The 19152-nt window shown below is 45.7% G+C and overlaps 1 protein-coding gene across 3 annotated transcripts in view; it reads left to right on the plus strand.

Moving 5' to 3' along the window:
* Positions 1-19152, plus strand: part of LOC149874616 (endogenous retrovirus group 3 member 1 Env polyprotein-like) — a 65936-nt gene that overhangs the window by 43127 nt on the left and 3657 nt on the right. The window contains exon 1 of one of the 3 annotated variants that reach the window (XM_090064736.1): positions 14646-15189. The exons of the other annotated variants lie outside the window; for them this stretch is intronic. The gene's annotated coding sequence lies outside the window, so the exon portion shown is untranslated. Of the gene's footprint in view, positions 1-14645; positions 15190-19152 lie in introns of those variants that run through there. 3 annotated transcript variants of the gene reach the window in all.

Raw genomic sequence — 19152 nt, forward strand, 5'->3', positions numbered from 1 at the left:
GTGAACATACATCTCCTGATGGGCATTGAAACTTTTTTGAAATGCAGAAGTGAGCTATCTGTTTCTTTATAGTGCCATCTGGAGAGTTCCTAGTCATTTTATATATTTCTTTATGAGGGAATATTGCCTCATCTGTAACTAGGTTGTTTCCATGCTAAAATTCTGCTACTGGTTTACTATTTTGGTTCATGCCCAAATTTCTTGTCATACTTGCTCATGAGTTTATCCAAACTATCATCATTATTTTCAGCCTTTATGTTTAAAGTACCTATTCATTAGGTCATGTTCTGAGACTTGGTTAGTATAACTTGTAACAAATCATAACAAGCCTTTTTTCTCATCTGCACAACATTGTATGACTGTTAATTTGAAGAATCTGTTTTGAAAATGAGCTCTAATAATCTTTTAATTGACTGGTTCCCACTCAGTGCTTGTTCTGCTCCATTTGACATTAGGAGGACTATGATATTTTTGTATCTGCTATGCACCATGCTGATGACCTTATTTGTTTCTCTAAATTGAAATTTGTTAGGACTCATCCACTTATGCTTAGTGATTCCAAGTATATCAAGAGGGCATCTTTCCACTTCTATAATTGTTTGAGGATTTTATGAGTGTCGTACATCATTCTCACATAATAAAAGCCAATTTTCGTAAGTATGTTACCCTGAACAAAGGACTTTTCAGAATCTGGACTTCTTTGTGGGTCTGGCCAGTAGTCATCCTATTTGTTGGATGAAGCTGATCCCTTGTTCAGACCAGCTGCATGTCAGTATGTCTCTTGGTGTCCATTTCTGTTGTGAGTTGTCTTTTGCATGACAGACGTCATGCACAATCTTAGGTATCTGGCTCCTTATTCCTTATTCAGAGCTGGTCTCACATGGACACTTACCCATTTGTCACCTGAGGGATGTGCTTGGTAACTTCCGAGAATTCCTGATGAAATATACAAGCTGACCTTATTTTAAACCATAAAGAAGCTGTCTGTTTAGGCAAAATGGAATAAAATATATTTCCAATATCATAATACATATGATAAATCATCACAATACATTTAAAATATTTAATTACAGATAAAGTTACAAAGAATAAGTACTTTCTTTTCTACTCTCAGGATTGCAGACAAATACTGTACTAAATTGCATCCTATGTAAATTCACTGACTTACCCCACTGCTTGCAAAATGTTTTTATAGGACATAACTATGGAATTCAGCTGAAAATCCTGAATGGTATAGTAAACCCCTTTGGCCCAAATGGGTAGCCAAAAATATTACAGCCCTGCAAGTTTTTCCAGTTAGGTGGAGAAACTGATGGAGTCAGGTCCTCAGGCAATTTTGCTGATTTACAAAAATCTAGAAAGTTTTATATCTTGAACACAAACAACAAAAGTTCCCATCTCCCAGCCATCACCTCACAAAAGCTTTTCCTTGGGATCACACTGCCATGCCAGATGGCGCTATCGCTTCTTTTTCTGACTTTTGACGTTTCTGACATTTCCTCTGTTTGTCCACCTGAGCCACCTCTCTTTCTCACATGTGTACGCACAGATCTGACTCAAAATAATTCTCAGCAAAGCCTTTCCATCAATATGGATTGAAGTTCCTGAAGAAATTACATTAACCTTTTTTTGGGTCAAAGGCAGAGCTATCTGCCTGTATTTTAGAACTGAAGATTGGTAACACTTCAGGTAGCTGTTTCTGTAGAGCTTAATGTCTTTTAGCAGCTATAAAGAAAAATAGTTACTCCCAACAGTTTCTTTCATTTGCAATTTTCAATGTATTGCTAAACTCAAATTAATCTCAGCTACTGTATTTGCCCTTGGTTGTAATTGCTTAATACCCCAATCATATTTGTCTCCCATTCTAAGCCTAGAAATGATATATTCTTTAATACTACAGCTCTGACTAGGCACTGTAATTCTATTGTTCAGCCAAATAAAAAGAAAAATGCTTTACTGTACAATACAGCGTTGTCACAACTTTGTATGACACATGTCTCCACATCAATCAACACAGCATTTTTCACTCCAGCATAGTATCTGAACTGGTGCAGATTTGTGATTGCCTGCATGTACAGGAGATACTAAAATTGGCATATGATCATGGGGTGTAAAATGTATGCAAATCCATGGGGGCTTCCCTCCTGGGCAATAAAAAAGATCCTTTCAAAGAGAAGCACATGGAAAAAGCAACAAAGAAAACTGAGGTCAGAAAGTAGGAGACAACAGCTGGGGATGACAAAGAGGAGGCAACCATTTGTTATTCTTATGCATTCGTGTTCTTTATTTGAAGTTCAATGCAATTAAGTTTATACATCTGCATTTTTAAATACAGACTGCAGTCTTTCCTTTCTTTTCATTAACTTGACCCTTGGCCATTCAAGTACTGTACATGGCAGTTGGTGGTATTTATATCCTCTTGACACTAGTTGTGCAGTGGTGGAAATAACTGTCCCAAGTGTAAGAGTAAATTGGGTCTGCAGGACTTAATTCTGCATGAGACTGAGGGCATGCATTGTTAGGTGGTTTCAGTAGAAATTGTGAATGCTTAGCAACATCTTTGAATAGCTAGCTCTTTTGTTTTATTTTATCAAATTTCTTTTTAGTTCCAGAAGCTCTCTCAATGTCCTGATTTCTACTACTCAGTGGTATGGTCTGAAACGGTCACCATAAAATTTGAGGGCAGATTATCAGCTGATGTAAATGCCATAGTTTTCCTGAAGGCAATTGAGCAGTGACAATTTACACCAATTGATGATTTTCCCCCTTGTACTTTTTCTCCTTTGTAAACAGCTAGATGTTTTTTGCTAAAACACATAGCCCAAAACACAGTGCTGTGGTAGGATAGAGGGAGCCTAATGAACCCAGCTCTTAGTATTAGGCAAAATGAATGTGCTAGCAGAAATGAATCCGTCTACCATTTGACACGCATTAAATAATATGCATCAGAGTGTAATGAAGTCTTTTGATACCTAAATTCTGAAGGCCAGATAATCTATTATTCAGTGGATTAAAGACCTCTGTAAAAAGGAAGCTTAGAAGCCCAGCTCTATCTGTAAAACAAAAAAGCCATGAATAAGTGTGAATATTGAAATGGTATTTGTATAGTTTGGAAAGCCTAATGGACAATAATCTTAATATGATATTTTCTTCTGATGGTGGGGAGGGAATGAGTCATTTAGGAATATGCCCTGTCCATACAGTACTTTCTGTATCTTGTATTGCTAAAGTCTTAGTACAATGTTTTATCCTGGAAAGCTAAAGCAGTTACTTACTGAACAAATCAGATTATCCTAATGACTAGGGACAGAAGAACCTAAGAATTACAAAGAAAGAACATTTAATCAGGTAGTTTGCAAAGACTAGAAACAGTTATTAAAGACCAAAATCTATTCCTCTACAAAGGGCAGAATGGAAGAGGAACACATGCATCTGTACTAGCATAAACTGATATATAATAAAATTGTTTGATATATAATAAAATTGTTTGAGAAGGTTGGGAAACTTTATCTGGAGTAGGAGGCAGACCTTACTTAGCGAAGGAGGCAAAAACAGAATATAAATTAATGTAATAGGCAGTGCAATGAGAATACTGATTAGCATTTGTAAAGGTCAGGCTTGGTTCCCATAGAGCGCTGAAAGAACTGTCCCTCAGCCTAATCCACAGACAGGTAAGAAAAGACTGGGCCCATGGCAACTCAGTTGACCTTTTGGAAATATGTTATTGAAGGAAAAATGCATTACATCTGAATACAAGCTCCAAGCAAAGAAATGCCAGCTTCAATCAAAAGACTCCCCGTGGAATGCCATTTTGCTAAGGACCCATCTATAATACAGTTCTAGCTCCCAAAATATACTTCTCTGATGACGTTAGAGATTTCCATCTTCTCCTGAGCTTTTGCTGTTGCTTGTAGCAAGATCCTGACCTCAGTTGGAATACGATTCCCGGAAACAGCCCTAGGACTGAGCTGTTTGTATCACAAACAAATTAATGCAATATGGCACCCCTAAGTCTCCAGAGGCCTAAATTCAGCCTCTTCTCTAGCTCCCTTCATTAATTGACCCTCATTAGGCTGCTTGAAATATGGCAGATGGATTACGTGTCTTACTCTGGCAGCAGGGGTATGAGTTTGAGATTCACTCAGGAATTATGCTGGAGGCTGTTCCCCATTAACTCAGCTCTAAGTAGGACCCTAGTGATTTGGACTCAGGGTCAAAGGTGGTTGGACATGGTGTTAGTCACATAATTTCCTTGCATTTTGTTAGTTACAGAAGCTGCCCTGCTTTAACCACATTAGCCCTATGGGCTGCTGTACTTAGGCCGACCTTTGACTTTTTATGAGTCTGTTTGAAATATTACATACCTTCTTCTTAGATGATATTGCTTCTTCCTCTTCTCACAGGTTTTTAAGTTTTCATTTTACTTAATGTGAAATTGGCATCTGCCAAACACCCCTATACCCTCATCTTTGTTTTTCTTCAGGTGATGTGCAAAGAGGGAAAATACACATTTGTTCCCCTTAATTGAGATTTATATAGAAAGCCTGAGAAGTATTATTTTGATTTGGTTTTGGAGGTTTTTTTTAACTGTACGGGCATGTGTAGGGCTGTAGTTGAAGTATTTTTTATATATAGGACCTAAGTGTTTTCTACTTTAGAAGGAACATCACACAAGGATCCTGGTTTTCTCTGATATAAAAAAATCCCCAATTTTTGGTTAAAAAAACTAACCCCAAATCCACATTTTTCCATTTTTTTTAAATATATATATTTAGTACTGGTAAATTTTATTCTGTTTTTCATGCTGCTTTTTACATGATTGTCTAAATCTTCCTGTAAATCAATCCTCTTGTAAATTGGCAATATTGTCTAAGTGTCATCCACAAATTTTCCAAGGACACTCCTAACTCCAGTATCAAGGTTGATTAAAAAAATAATAAACAGGCTCAGTCCTAAGACTGTGCCCTAAAACTCAGTCCTAAGACTTGGTCCATCCTTGATCCCTTGTTTCCTTTTACAACCAGGTCACAAAGTCCTTGGATGTGGGCATTGAGGTGGATGTCATCTACCTGGACTTCAAAAAGGCCTTTGATGCTGTTTCTCACCCCATGCTCATTATACAACTAGGTGACCGTGGCACTGATGCCTACACAGTCCGATGGGTGGCAAATTGGCTCGATGGTCACATCCAGAGAGTGGTAGTGGACAGGTCATTTTTGACCTGGAAGGATGTGGGTAGTGGGGTTCCGCAGGGCTTGGTCCTGTGCTATTCAACATCTTTATCAGCGACTTGGAAGTGGGCGTGGAAAGCACGCTGTCCAAATTTGTTGATGACACAAAGATGTGGGGCAAGGTGGGCACACTGGAGGGGAGGGACAGAATCCAACTAGATCTAGACAGGTTACAGAGGTGGGTGGATAAGAATAGGATGGAATTCAACGCACACAAGTGCAGAGTACTGCACCTAGGGAAAAGGAACCAGCAACACACTGATAGGTTGGGTGTCACGGAGTCACGGAAGTGCCCCGTGACTGTGAGGGTGATTGGCAGAGCTGCCAATCACCCAGGCAGCTCAGGTGCTGGTTACCAGGGCGACCAGGCGGGTCACATGGCCAGAAGGGGGCAGGGCCAGGCCTTTATAAACAGCTTAGCCGGAGCCTGACTCACAGTTCCCTTCTGGCTGCCGCAGGAGCAGGAGCTCTGCGGCTGAGCTGAGTGGCCTGAGTTAGTGGTCGCAGCCTTACCACACTAACCGGCTGCGATGATGCGGGGAACAAGATCGCCCTGAAGGGAGGTAGGACTGAGAGCCCTGGCGGGGCTTGGAGTTATGGTTAGGTGTACGGAGCCTCTGTGTTTCTGTTGCAGCCAGATGGCGTGAGTTTAAGTTACAGTTTGCACCGGAGGACCGGGGGAGGCTGTAGGGGAGCGAGGAGGCCTCACGGGGGCTCCCTAACAGCTTGGGGGTTCCTGGTGCCCAGTAGGGGCACAGTGCCAGCGGAGCACTCTTGTGTGTGCCGGAGAGGCACCGTATTGCGCCAGGGAGGCGCGGTGTGTGGGGTTGCAGACCCCAGCCCATAAGGGCGGTGTTTGCCCAGTTGGGCAAACGGACCCAGAGAAGGGTCAAGGGGACAAGCACGGTGGCGAGCGCCTGTGCCCCTAGCGCAAGGAGCGTGGTGTCAGCCCTAGAGAGGGCAAGGCCCCAGAGCGGGGCAGGAGACAGAGCGCAAGGCGCACGGTGTCGGCCCTAGAGAGGGCAAGGCCCCAGAGTGGGGCAGAGACAGAGCGCGAGGCACTAGGTGTCAGCCCTAGAGAGGGCAAGGCCCCAGAGCGGGGCAGGGACAGAGCGCGAGGCGCTAGGTGTCAGCCCTAGAGAGGGCAAGGCCCCAGAGCGGGGCAGGGACGGAGCGCGAGGCGCTAGGTGTCAGCCCTAGAGAGGGCAAGGCCCCAGAGCGGGGCAGGGACGGAGCACGAGGCGCTAGGTGTCAGCCCTAGAGAGGGCAAGGCCCCAGAGCGGGGCAGGGACGGAGCGCAAGGCGCTAGGTGTCAGCCCTAGAGAGGGCAAAGCCCCAGAGCGGGGCAGGGACGGAGCGCAAGGCGCTAGGTGTCAGCCCTAGAGAGGGCAAGGCCCCAGAGCGGGGCAGGGACGGAGCGCGAGGCGCGCGGTGTCAGCCCTAGAGAGGGCAAGGCCCCAGAGCGGGGCAAAGACAGAGCGCGAGGCGTGTCGGCCCCAGAGGGGGCGAGGCCCCAGAGGGGGCGAAGCGCAGAGAGCGCGGTACAGGCCCCAAAGGGGGCGAGGACCCAGAGTGGGGCAGAATCACCAGTGATAGCGAGCCACCCAATGGTGCCGAGACTAGGGCGGCGATAGCGCCGGCCCAATGGCGCCGAGACTAGGGCGGCGATAGCACCGGTAGAGAGGGCGGCGAGAGTGAGCCGGCCCCAGGGCGCCGGTAGAGAGGGCGGCGAGAGTGAGCCGGCCCCAGGGCGCCGGTAGAGAGGGCGGCGAGAGCGAGCCGGCCCCAGGGCGCTGGTAGAGAGGGCGGCAGTATCGCTCTAGACCCAAGGGGGAGCCGGCGATTACCTAGACGCCGGCGAGAACCCGGCCCAGGGGGCGCCGGTATTAGGCGGGCTGGAGATAGGAGCCCGACCCAGGGGGCGCCAGCTGGGCAAGGAGCCCGGGGGCCCGAGAGAGGGAACGAGGGCACCCGAGGGGTGAGGGACTATACAAACGTCCCCCAGAACAGCTGCGAGGCTTGGGGCATGCTAAAGGGGAGGTTTGGAGGCACGCATAGCCCTTAAGGTGGGACGCATATAGATACCCCATTCTGGAGTAGGGACAGGAACACCAGTACCGTCCACTAGGGAAACAGGCAGCCTCCATACTATATATATTAGTCATCAAAGTCGTGGCGGGTGAGATTCTGAGGGTGCTACGTTCACCCTAACATGACGGTAGGAGGCGCTAGGGAGTTCACGGCCGCCCCTAGGCCCCGCTCCCTCACATTGGGAAACACCCTTCTTGTCAACACAGTGGCTAAAAGGGATCTTGGAGTCATCGTTGACTCCAGGATGGACATGAGCCACCAATGCAAGGAAGCAGTCAGTAAGGCTAACTGCACCTTGTCATGCATCTACAGATGCATCAGAAGCAGGTCCAGGGAGGTGATCCTTCCCCTGTATGCAGCGTTGGTCAGGCTGCAGTTGGAGTACTGCATCCAGTTCTGGGTGCCACACTTCAAGAGGGATGGGGCTAGCATTGAGAGGGTCCAGAGGAGGGCCACTTGCATGATCAGGGGGCAGCAGGGCAGGCCCTATGAAGATAGACTAAAGGGCCTGAATCTATTCAGCCTTCACAAGAGAAGACTGAGAGGGGATCTGGTGGCCGTTTACAAACTCACCGTGGGGACCAGCGGAAAATAGGTGAGGCTCTGTTCCTCCAGGCACCACCTGGGATAACAAGGAATAACAGCCACAGATTGACAGTTAAAATGCAGAACAGTAGGATTGTGCAGGGAATGCAAGAAGTTCATGATGCCTTACAAGCATGAAATGTTTTTGCTGGACTTCTAATAGCCCATGTGGTAAATAACACAGTAAGAGACTCGTTGTAATTAAAGATGACCAGTGATGTCATTTCAAGATGTTTACATAATGTCAGGGTTTGAATTATGGGGGAGCTCAGGGGTGCTAAGCCCCCTATGAGACTTGAAAATCATAACGGGGGGGAGGAGGTGGGAAACGACATGGCTCTGATTTTATTAGGGCATTGTGATAGGCAGCCCAATCTTTTTAACTCCCCTCCCCCCCAACAAAGTGTAATTTGAACACTGTGTAATGTTAGTACATTTGAAACAAAATGACTTTTTGCACAGCATCTTTTGGGTCAAAATACTATTACTCTGTAACTGGCTTTAGTGTTTAACAACATTAAAAAGTTCTGTCATTGTCATGCACACAGTTTGAATTGAACACTTGTATGAAATGCAAACACTTTTTTTCCTGTGCAGGTCTTATCTAATGTAAAGCAGAATTGAAGTTCAATAAACAACACTGTAAAATTGGGCAGGGACCTTCTTTGCTAATGCTTGGTCCTGCTTTATGATGGGGACTCCCAGGTGTTAGTTCAACACAATTAAGTCCTTGCTGCTTTTCAGAAGAACCACTTGGGAAGAAGCCAGAACATTTCTTCTTTATGTGTTTTTTAAAACCTAGCACGGAGGTCCAGTTACCTGGCATAACTTCATAGTTAATGACATATAAAAAGCTATGCCGTTTATTTTCAAATGCAGAAATTGCATAAATTTTCTATATTTGTGTGTAATACAGAATTCTAAATGTGCTTTTAAATCTGTTAATTGAAAACTGATGTCTCTCTGCTTATTGGAAAAGTAGCTGTTGTAGATTTTCTTAAATAAATTTAAGTCCAATTGTACAGATCTGCTGTGGGCAAGACACTATCTTGCAGTATTCTTGACCCAGAGTTACTTGAGTCAAAATTGTTTTGTATAAATTACTAAGTTGTCTACGTGACTAAAATTATTAAAGTTTGTTGTATACCAACAAGAGAATTAAGACGTGGGGGAGAGGAAGATCTCTGATGGGAGAACTTAAGAACATAGTCCAAAAGTAGGTGATAAAGCCAGTGATAGAACTGGTTTCAGAAAAAGATCTTGGAGTCATCATTGATGCCAAGATGAACATGGGCCAGCAGTGTGGGGATGCAGTCAGGAAGGCCAACTGCATCTTGTCATGCATCCACAGATGCATCTCAAGCAGATCCAAAGAGGTGATCCTCCCCCTCTATGCAGCACTGGTCAGGCTGCAGCTGGAGTACTGTGTCCAGTTCCGGGGGCTGCATTTCAAGAGGGATATGGACAACATGGAGAGGGTCCAGAGGAGGGCCACTTGCAGTAGGGGACAGCAGGGCAGGCCCTATGAGGAGAGGCTCAGGGGGCTGAACCTGTTCAGCCTCCACAAGAGAAGGCTGAGGGGGGATCTAGTGGCCTGTTACAAACTAGTCAGGGGGGACCAGCAGGCACTGGGGAAGTCCCTGTTCCCCCAAGCACTGCCAGGAGTGACTAGGAATAACGGTCCCAAGCTGGCAGAGGGTAAATTCAGATTAGACATCAGGAGGTGCTACTTCCCTGTCAGGGCACCTAGGATCTGGAACCAACTTCCAAGCAAAGTGGTGCTGGCTGCTACCCTGGGGGTCTTTAAGAGGAGGCTGGATGAACACCTTGCTGGGGTCATTTGACCCCAGTACTCTTTCCTGCCATGGCAGGGGGTCAGACTTGATGATCTGCTCAGGTCCCTTCTGACCCTACAAACTATGAAACTATGATTGAGAGCAGGCTCAGGCTTGATATCAGGAGGCATTACTTTACAGTTAGAGCTGCCAGGCTCTGGAATGGGCTCCCAAGGGAGGTGGTGCTCTCCCCTACTTTGGGGGTCTTCAAAAGGAGATTGGATAGATATCTGGGTGGGGTATTCTGATCCCAGCACTTGTTCCTGCCCAGGGCAAGGGGTCAGACTTGATGACCTGTTCAGATCCCTTCTGACCTTAGAAACTATGAAACCATAAGACTGATCTTAGACAAACATCGCTGGTAATTAATCTCCAGTCAGATTACTTTATTTTCAACAATAACCAGCTTCATCTCCCTTTGAGACAGCTCCTTATCCATCTCAAGATTGTAGCATTTATCCCAGTGCTTTCCAGTTTGGGTGATTATTTCCTGTGAGGTACAGTACCAAACCTTTTGCAAAGATAAATTAATTTTCTGCATTACCCTTATCCTAAATGTCTATTATCTTGTCCCAGAATGATACTAAATTTCTTTGATAAATCCAACTTTGTGTTTTTTTCCATTCTTAACTACCCTTTCATTTAGTAGCTATTCTAAGATCTTATCTACCGTTGAAGTAAAGGTAACAAGTCTGTAATTGCCTAAGTCACTATTCCCCCCCACCCATTTTGTTTCAAAATGGAAACATATATCCTATTTTTCTATCACTGGGTACTATTCCTAAATTGACAGATTCCATGAAGATCCATGCTAGAGGACCATCTTATTTCCACTTACAGCTATGTTGTTTCCTTCCACCTTTCCAGCCTTTGGTGCCCTTCCCTCCCAGGCCACCTGCTCATTATCCTACTCATCCTCATGTTGTTAGCTTTTCTTGGTGTGAAGATTTTCCCAGCAGCTTCTTTCCCCCTGAGTTCCTAGTTTAAAGCTCCTCTTATCTGTTGGTCCATCCTTGATCCCAGAAGGTTATTTCCTTTCTTATTCAAGTACAGGCCACCCCTGGAGAGAAATCCACTATCTGCAAATGCTTGCCTTCCCAAAAGTTGTACTTCCCAAAGCATTCCCAGTTTCGCCAGTCTTTGAGTCATACATTTATCATCATTCTCATGCCTTGTTTCTCCTTCTTTTGGGATAAGTGGTATTCTCCTGAGGGTTACCTGGGCTCCTGGTCCTTTTATTCATATTCCCCAGCCTAGCATACTTGTCAGCAAATATTTGGTCATATCATTTGTTCCCACTTTTTGTTTCTCTTTTATTTTTATCCCCTGTAGGATGCTAATATTTGAAATGTATTTTCAGAAAAAGACTACACCTCAGGCTTCCTTAATGAGGCTTTCCTTCCTTCATTCAACAGAGACCATAGCATTTATAACATTTTCCTACAGGTTTCCATTGATGTATGGGGAGGTAAAAAAGAGCAGGGTTTAATGTTGGGTTGTAGTATGCATACAAAGCTATTTTTAAATGTATTTTCCTGTTCCCTATAGTTAATATCTCTGTGAAACACCCTAGGGTTTTACAGGTATGGTTTGGGATTGCAGTGATGTTGGCAATGCCAAAACATATCAGTACAGGCAGGGAATGAGATAGAAGTCACTTTGCTTTTAATGAAGTATGTGAAGGATCTTTTCCTAGAATGCTATTCAAAAAGGAGTAATAAGAGTAATATATAGTTAGAAACACCCATTTTATTAGCAGTAGTATTGCTAGTGGTCCCCTAAAAATCAGAAGAATGGCAAGAATATGGACAGCTGTCGTGATATCCCTGATAAATATATATGCCTTTTTTATTATTGCTATAATCAGCAAGGTCTACAGCGGGGGGGGCAATTATTTTGGGCAGAGGGTCACTTACTGAGTTTGGGCAAGCCGTTGAGGGCCACATGGGTAGCAGCACTCCTTGATAGGTGCCCCGCTCCCTGGTTGCCATCTTGTGACGGGAAGTCTCGCCCTCTGACCCCTGACCTTTTTCCATCGGAAGTTGCTCTCTTTACCCATGGAAGTACTCCTTTCAGCAAGGGGTTTTGCCATCTCGGAACCAGAAAAATGCCAAATTATATCCTAAAACTCAAACACCTACTACAACATTCATTAATTTGATTTCAAAAAATATTTTTGTCCTGATTTACATGCATTTGTGTAGTGTACACAGAGGTGATAGCACAACAGCTTAAAAGGAAGTTTTACTCTTGTACATTGTTGGGGGGTGACATGGGGGGTGGGTATAGGTTTGTGGGGGACTGTGGGTATGTGGGGTGTGTAGGAGGGTGTGGGTGTATGTAGGGGAGTTTTGGGGGGATGGATAGGTGTGGGGGTAAAGGAGCATGTGGGTGGGTGTGGACATGTGGGGTATGGGTGGGTATGGGGTTTGTAGTGGATTGTGTGTGGGGGGGGAGGGTGGCTGGGGTGTGTGATGGGGTGTGGGCATGGGGTCTGCATGTATGGTAGTGTGAGGGGAGGTGTGGGGGACACCGGTCCAGCCCTGTACTCCTGCCCAGGTGTCACTGAGCTCCTGCATATCCACTTGCTCCCACTCCACCCCCCGCCACCACTTTCCCCACTTTCCTGCCTGCTGCCACGGTGTTCCAGCACCATGTGGTTCCTGGCTGCATGGCTGTGGCCACAGGACTCAGCACGAGCAGGCGTGGCCCCCAGGACTGGGGTGATCGCCCATGGTCCTCCCCTACCTCCCCCTCCCCCCACCCCTGCGTTCTTATCTGAATTTCCCTCTCCAGTGCAGGGAGGCAAGAACAGCCCCACGGTCCCAGGCCAGAAGCTTCTGCTAGGCCTTTGGCTCCTTTCATCTTTGACAGGCAGGCAGAAGAAAATAAATATTAATTTTCTACGTTTTTTAAGGACCTGTGGGCCAGATAGAATGGCCTGGCAGGCCCGCAGACTGTATTTTGCCCTCCCTGGTCTACAGGTGTAATTGAGTCAATTTTATTTACTATTCTAACCTGTAGTCAAAGTAATAGTAAATGCTATTAGTTTTGAAAGATTGTGGCAACTGCCTCAGAATTATGAATGAGCGCAACATAAATATTGTTATATGCATAACTACATAATTTTAATTAAAAAGATGTGTGCCTTGTGTTATTTTTCAATAGAAGAACCTATAAGTGAGTGACAGACAAGTTCCCTTGGATAAATCTGATATCTTTTATTACACCAACTCAAATAGTTGGAAAAATTCCTTATAATTGAATGGAAATTCTCTCTTGTACATTAAATACTGATGCACAGTGACCACTAACAAAACTGGACAAAGAACAGTAGGCCTGTTTTGTGAATTTTGCCTACCCATTCACTTTCATCCATTAAAATTTCTTTGCAGATATCTCTATCCCTTGTTCATAGCTCTGCTTACATCATAATCCGGACATAAGAAAGTGATTGCTTACATTCACAAATCAGTTCTTCCACTGAGATTTCATCAGTGCTTCCTTTATGAATCCCATAAAAAATCTTTGCTGGCTAATAAATTACTAAATGTCAAATGAATGCTGAGAGAGGACTATTTAGACATCCAAATAACAGGAAATGCAATAAGGTGGGCATAACAAAAATCAGTCTCACCATTTTTGAAAATCTGTCCCATAATGATTTGACTGATAAAACACCACCACCGTCCCCTCAAGGGCAGTTCAGAGGAACATCTAAGAGCAAAACATGTAACTCCTTAGAAAAATTATGTGCTGCAAAGCTCCTGCAATAGAATGTTATCAGATGGCCTCCTTCCTGTTATGAATGAAGCTCAAGTATAGGATCTTCCTGTTGTTTTGCTAACATCACTGCTTGTGTGATTACTAGTCTTTGCAACATCATGAGAAATACCAAAAGCACATAGCTTTCTTGGAGACTGAAGCCATCTGGGTTGATCTTAAATTAAAGCATTCCTTAATCCTTGTAGACTACCTAGAACTCTAGTTTGGTGTACCATGTAATTAATACTAAGAGCACACTGATGATTCATAGAACTTCCCATACTTCTGTTTTAATTTATAGCAGTGGTTCTCAACCTTTTATTTGTACCAGAACCCATTTGTAAACATTGATGGCCAATTCTGACCCTGTGCTCCACACTCCTGACCGGCTGCCCCTCGCCCCCAGCCCCCCAGTGTGTGGGGCGGTGGGGGACAGACAGGGAGGGACCCCAAGCAGCCTTTTGATGGCTGGAATTTCCCACCTTTTTCTTCTTTAAAGGAAAATCTATTTTTAAAGTTTGTTGACGCTCTTTCATATATTCTTGTGACCCTGGGGCTTGACTCTGAGGCAGTGTGGGAAGGCAGCAGGAGGCTGGCAGGGTTTGCAGGTGGCTAGAGAAGGCTGTGGGGATGGTGCACAGGGTGCTAGAAGCCTGCCAAGCCCGAGTTTCTGCAAGCCTTCCCAGGCTTCCAGTGCACCATGCACCAACCCCGCCACTTTCTCCAGCCTCCAGCACACCCAGCTACCCACTTGCTAAATTAGGGGTGTTCAACTGTTTTTAACAAGTGTACCCCTTCTGCCTCAAAGTTTGAGCTCATGTACCCCTTTATAATTTGTTCTTGGCTTTAAGGTGTTAGAAATATTATTAAAAATGCATTATCAATAAGTCTTGTTAAAACAGCGCAGTTGTCAGCCCTCCCTGGTGAGAGAACTGGGAGAGCTACTGAGAGCTCTTTGTATTAAGGTATCACTCTCTCTTTGTTTTGCAAAGTTACTATCTCTTTGTTACAGTAAAGCATATACTCCTCAGCTTTTCTCATGCAGATAAGAGTAAATTGCAATTCTAGCCTTGAAGCAAGGAAAAATTCAAACTCTTGTAACCTCAAATATTTTCTACCCATGCGCAATGAATTAATACATATAAGCCTATCCACCCCGCATACTTAAGTAGTTAATTATAATACACATGCGACGCATGATTTGACGTATTCACATACATGTTTGTATGAATCGGAAATGAGTTGTAAAAGTTCCTCCTTCTGCACACGTGGTCAGGAGAGAGGGGATAAAGCCAGCTGGGCAGTTTCCCTCGGGGGCAGCAGAGTGTTTGATCTTTTGTCTCTCTCTCTGACCCTATTTGCAAATATATACCTTTTGTGTTGCTAATAGAGTGTGTCTGTGGCTGAAGGTTTTTTTTCGCCTCCCGAGAAACGAACCGCGATTTTTACATCAATAATTGGCGCCCAACATAGGGCTTCTCGAGGACTACCCCGGAATTCAGTGACGGAGCGCCTCCGGTACCAGGGGAAGTGCGCACCGAGCCGACTTTGGACTCGCCCCTGGAATTTGAGGTTTAAGTCCGAATATCCAGGAAGTTAAAGGAAGTATCCCATGTAAATTCTGAGTTTCTGGAGAGGCAGACACACTTTGGAATTTGGATCGAGATCTCTGGGGTATCTGAGTGAGTATACGAATTCCCTTTGCCCAATCTGGTGTACGGATCTAAAACAAAGGATGTGTAAGTTTGCTGAGAAATTCTAGGCTCAGCTCTCATTGTAAATCATCTGTTGTTGAGATCTTTTTGGTATTTGGTGTGCCTTGGGCGCATTTTTGTGGGCAAATGGGTACGAGTCGCTCTCGTGTAGAAAACAATATTGATACCCCTCTAAAAGTCTTATTACGTCATTTTAATAAATTTGCAAAGCCGACCGATTATGGAATAAAAATGAAAAAAGGTGATTTAACTAAGTTTTGTCAACTCGAGTGGCCAACATTTGGGGTCCACTGGACCCCGAAAGGATCCTTTGTGCTAAAAGAAGTGATAGCTATCCATGAAATTGTTATGCAGAATGGGTATTGGAATCAGTTTCCTTATATTGATTGTTGGTTGTGGGTGGTTCAAAATCAGCCACCTTGGATTAAGAATTACTTAGTAAAGTCTCATGTGATGCTTGTTAAGAAAAAGACTCGGGGGGGGGGGGGGGCGCCTGTACTTCCTGAGTCTAATGAGGGGGGGGATTCTGAATTGGCTGAGTACCGGACCCGCGCTCCAGTTGCCCTGTCGGGTAGCGAAGATGAGTCAGATGCCTCCTCGGGGTCCAGTCCTTCTGCACCACCGCCCCCTCCCTTAGAGAGACCACCACCGACGTACCAATGCATACCTAATGAGTTAGAGCGTGAGCCTCAGCCAAGTGCCTCATCTGAATCAGGAAATAAGAGTTATTATTTGCGCAAGCCTGTAAAGTCACAGCCGGTGTTGAACTGTCCGATGCGAGAGGTTATTGGGGAAGGAGGCACTGCAACTTTTGTCTACACCCCATTTAGCACTTCAGATTTATTTAACTGGAAGAATCAGAGCCCCTCTTTTTGTGAAGACCCTGAAAAGATGAGGGACCTGTTCCGATCTATTGGGCAGACTCATCGACCCACTTGGGCTGATGTCCAGATGATGCTCCAGACCCTCCTAACCCCGGAGGAGAGGAGATTAGTGTTGGGGACAGCGGAACGTATTGCGGTGGCTAGAGTTGAGTCAGAAGGTGCTGCTAGTCGTACTCTGCGTGATACCTGCCCTGTAGAGGAGCCAAGATGGGATAATCATACTGCAGAGGGCAGAGAGCTAAGTGCACGGTATCTGGGAATTATAGTGGAAGCAATGGGAAAGGCAGTGCCTCGGGTTACCAATCTGTCTAAATTGTATGAGGTGAGACAAGGAAGAGAGGAGGATCCCTCAGCTTTCCTTGGGAGGCTGTATGAGGCGTTTCGCAGGTTTTCAGATCTGGATCCAGAAGCCCCGGATAACCAGCGCATGGTAAATCTTATGTTTATTGGTCAATCTGCTGCTGATATCCGTAAGAAGTTACAGAAAACTGAGGGAGGTGCTGGGAAACCGATTTCAGAGCTGGTGGAAATTGCATATAAGGTGTATGGGAATCGTGAGCAAGTGCAGGAGCGCAAGGAGGATAAAAAGGCTCAGCGACAGATGGCAGCACTAGCAGCTGCTATAACTGGAGGGAACCCTGGAAAGGCTGGGATACAGAAGAGGAAGGGAGAAAGAGTGGGAGCAGATGTTTGTGCTTCTTGCAAAGAGAAAGGACACTGGAAGAGGGAATGCCCGAAGTTGAAGGAGAAGAGAGAGGGGGAACCGAGAGGTCACCTCATGCGGGCAGAAGACAAGGGTGAGGATTCAGAATGAAGGGGACAGGGATCTAAGACCACTACCCTTCGGGTTGGAGCCCGAGAAGATCCCATGGTAACCATTAGGGTTGGTGGCAAAAACTTTGAAGCCTTGGTGGATACTGGGGCTACATTTTCAATGATTCCAGAAAAAAACCCCTGTGCAGGAACTAGTGAACAGCATGTACTTGTAGAAGGGATTGAGGGAATGCAAACCCGACTCCCTGTTTGTAAACCACTCCTCACCAAGGTGGGGGACCATTTGCTCGAGCACTCCTTTGTGTATTCTCCAAGTTGCCCGGTTGCACTCCTTGGGCGGGACTTACTCACAAAATTGCAAGCTGAGATCTTTTTCAGAGACGATCAGATGGTGGTCCAGCTACCTGTCAAGCAGAGCTCGAACTATCAGATGGCTCTCCTGGAGGACCGATGCCCTGCAGTAAGTCCAGAAGATCACATGATTGGAGTAGACCCCTCGGTATGGGCTGATGGAACCCCTGCGCGAGCTAAGTTCGTCTCCCTGGTAAGGATTGTACTCAAGGATGGGGAGGGGCCCGTTCGGGTAAAGCAGTACCCACTTAGCCGAGCGGCCAGAGCTGGACTCAAGCCGTTAATAGAGAAATACAAGAGGTACGGATGGCTAGTGGAAGGGTCCTCACCCTATAACACCCCCATCCTTGGAGTGCCGAAGGCAGATGGGGTCTCATACAGGCTGGTCCAAGACCTACGAGCTGTAAATAAGAAGGTCCTTTCAGATCATCCTGTAGTCCCGAACCCTCACACGATTTTGACACAAGTACCGGGGGAAGCTAAGATATTTTCAGTGCTAGATTTGAAAGATGCTTTCTTCTCTATTCCTCTTCACCGAGAGAGTAAAAAATTGTTTGCTTTTGAATGGGAGGATCCAGATACTTTCCATAAAGCCCAACTCATGTGGACAGTTCTTCCACAAGGATTTATAGCAGCCCCCCATATTTTCGGACTTGCCCTTCAGAAGGACTTGGGGGAATGGAAGGGATCACACCCTGCAGTGACTCTCCTCCAGTATGTGGATGACCTGCTAGTTGCAAGCCCAAACTTGCAGCTCTGCGAGGAAGCCACCAGGTCACTCCTAAACACTCTGGGGAAAAAAGGATATAAAGTCTCTAGAGAGAAAGCCCAAATATGTCAGCCTGAAGTCACATTTTTGGGATATAAGCTCTCAGAAGGAGTCAGAGCCCTGAGTGCAGATCGCATACAGGCGATTCAAGGTCTAACCCCACCTAAGTCACCCAAGGAGCTGCGGGCATTCCTAGGGCTAACTGGGTTCTGTCGACTATGGATACCAGATTACGGTGGGAAGGCTAGACCACTGTACGAATCCCTGACTAAGGAGAGTCTCACTAAATGGAAATGGAATAAAGAAATGCAGCATGCTTTTGATCTGCTGAAGGCAGCATTAACCCAGCCCCCTGCCTTAGCCATCCCAAACAGTAAAAAGCCATATCGACTGTATGTTCATGAGAATCGAGGGGTTGCATCAGGGGTGCTGACACAGCCATCGGGCCCGACCTGGAGACCCGTGGGATATTATTCAAAGGTTCTAGATCCAGTTGCACTTGGGTGGCCAGCCTGTCTTCGGGCTGTGGCAGCCACAGCAGTGGTTGTTGAAGAAGCCCAGAAGATAGTCATGGGTGCGGATATGGAAATACTCACTCCTCATGGAGTTCCCCAGATCCTAGGGACTGAGGGAGGGAAATTTCTTAACCCCTCCAGACAATCACGGTATGAGATATTTTTGCTCTCTAATCCAGGACTTACTTTCAAACATACTACAGCCTTAAACCCTGCAACCTTGCTGCCGGAGCCAGGGCAACCGACGCATGACTGCCTTGAGGTCCTGAATCAGACCACGCAGGTGCGACCTGATCTTGCTGAGGACCCAATTGAAGACCCAGATGTTGAATACTTTGTGGACGGCTCTAGCTCTGTCATCGATGGGAAAAGATGAACAGGATGTGCAGTGGTAACCTTGGATAAGGTAGTATGGAGGGAGTCATTGCCGAGCTCATGGTCGGCACAGGCCGCGGAACTCACTGCGCTCACCCGAGCATTACAGCTGGGGACAGACCAGCGGGTTAATATATACACTGACTCTCGCTATGCTTTTTCTACAGTCCATGAGCACGGACTATTGTGGAAAGAAAGGGGTTTCATTACTGCCTCTGTGAATAAGATTGCTAATGGCCCCCAGATTATCAAACTACTAGAG

Source organism: Crocodylus siamensis, chromosome 1 (genome assembly GCF_052110815.1).
Source record: "Crocodylus siamensis isolate JL-2025a chromosome 1, ASM5211081v1, whole genome shotgun sequence".
In the NCBI taxonomy this organism is placed as follows: domain Eukaryota; kingdom Metazoa; phylum Chordata; order Crocodylia; family Crocodylidae; genus Crocodylus; species Crocodylus siamensis.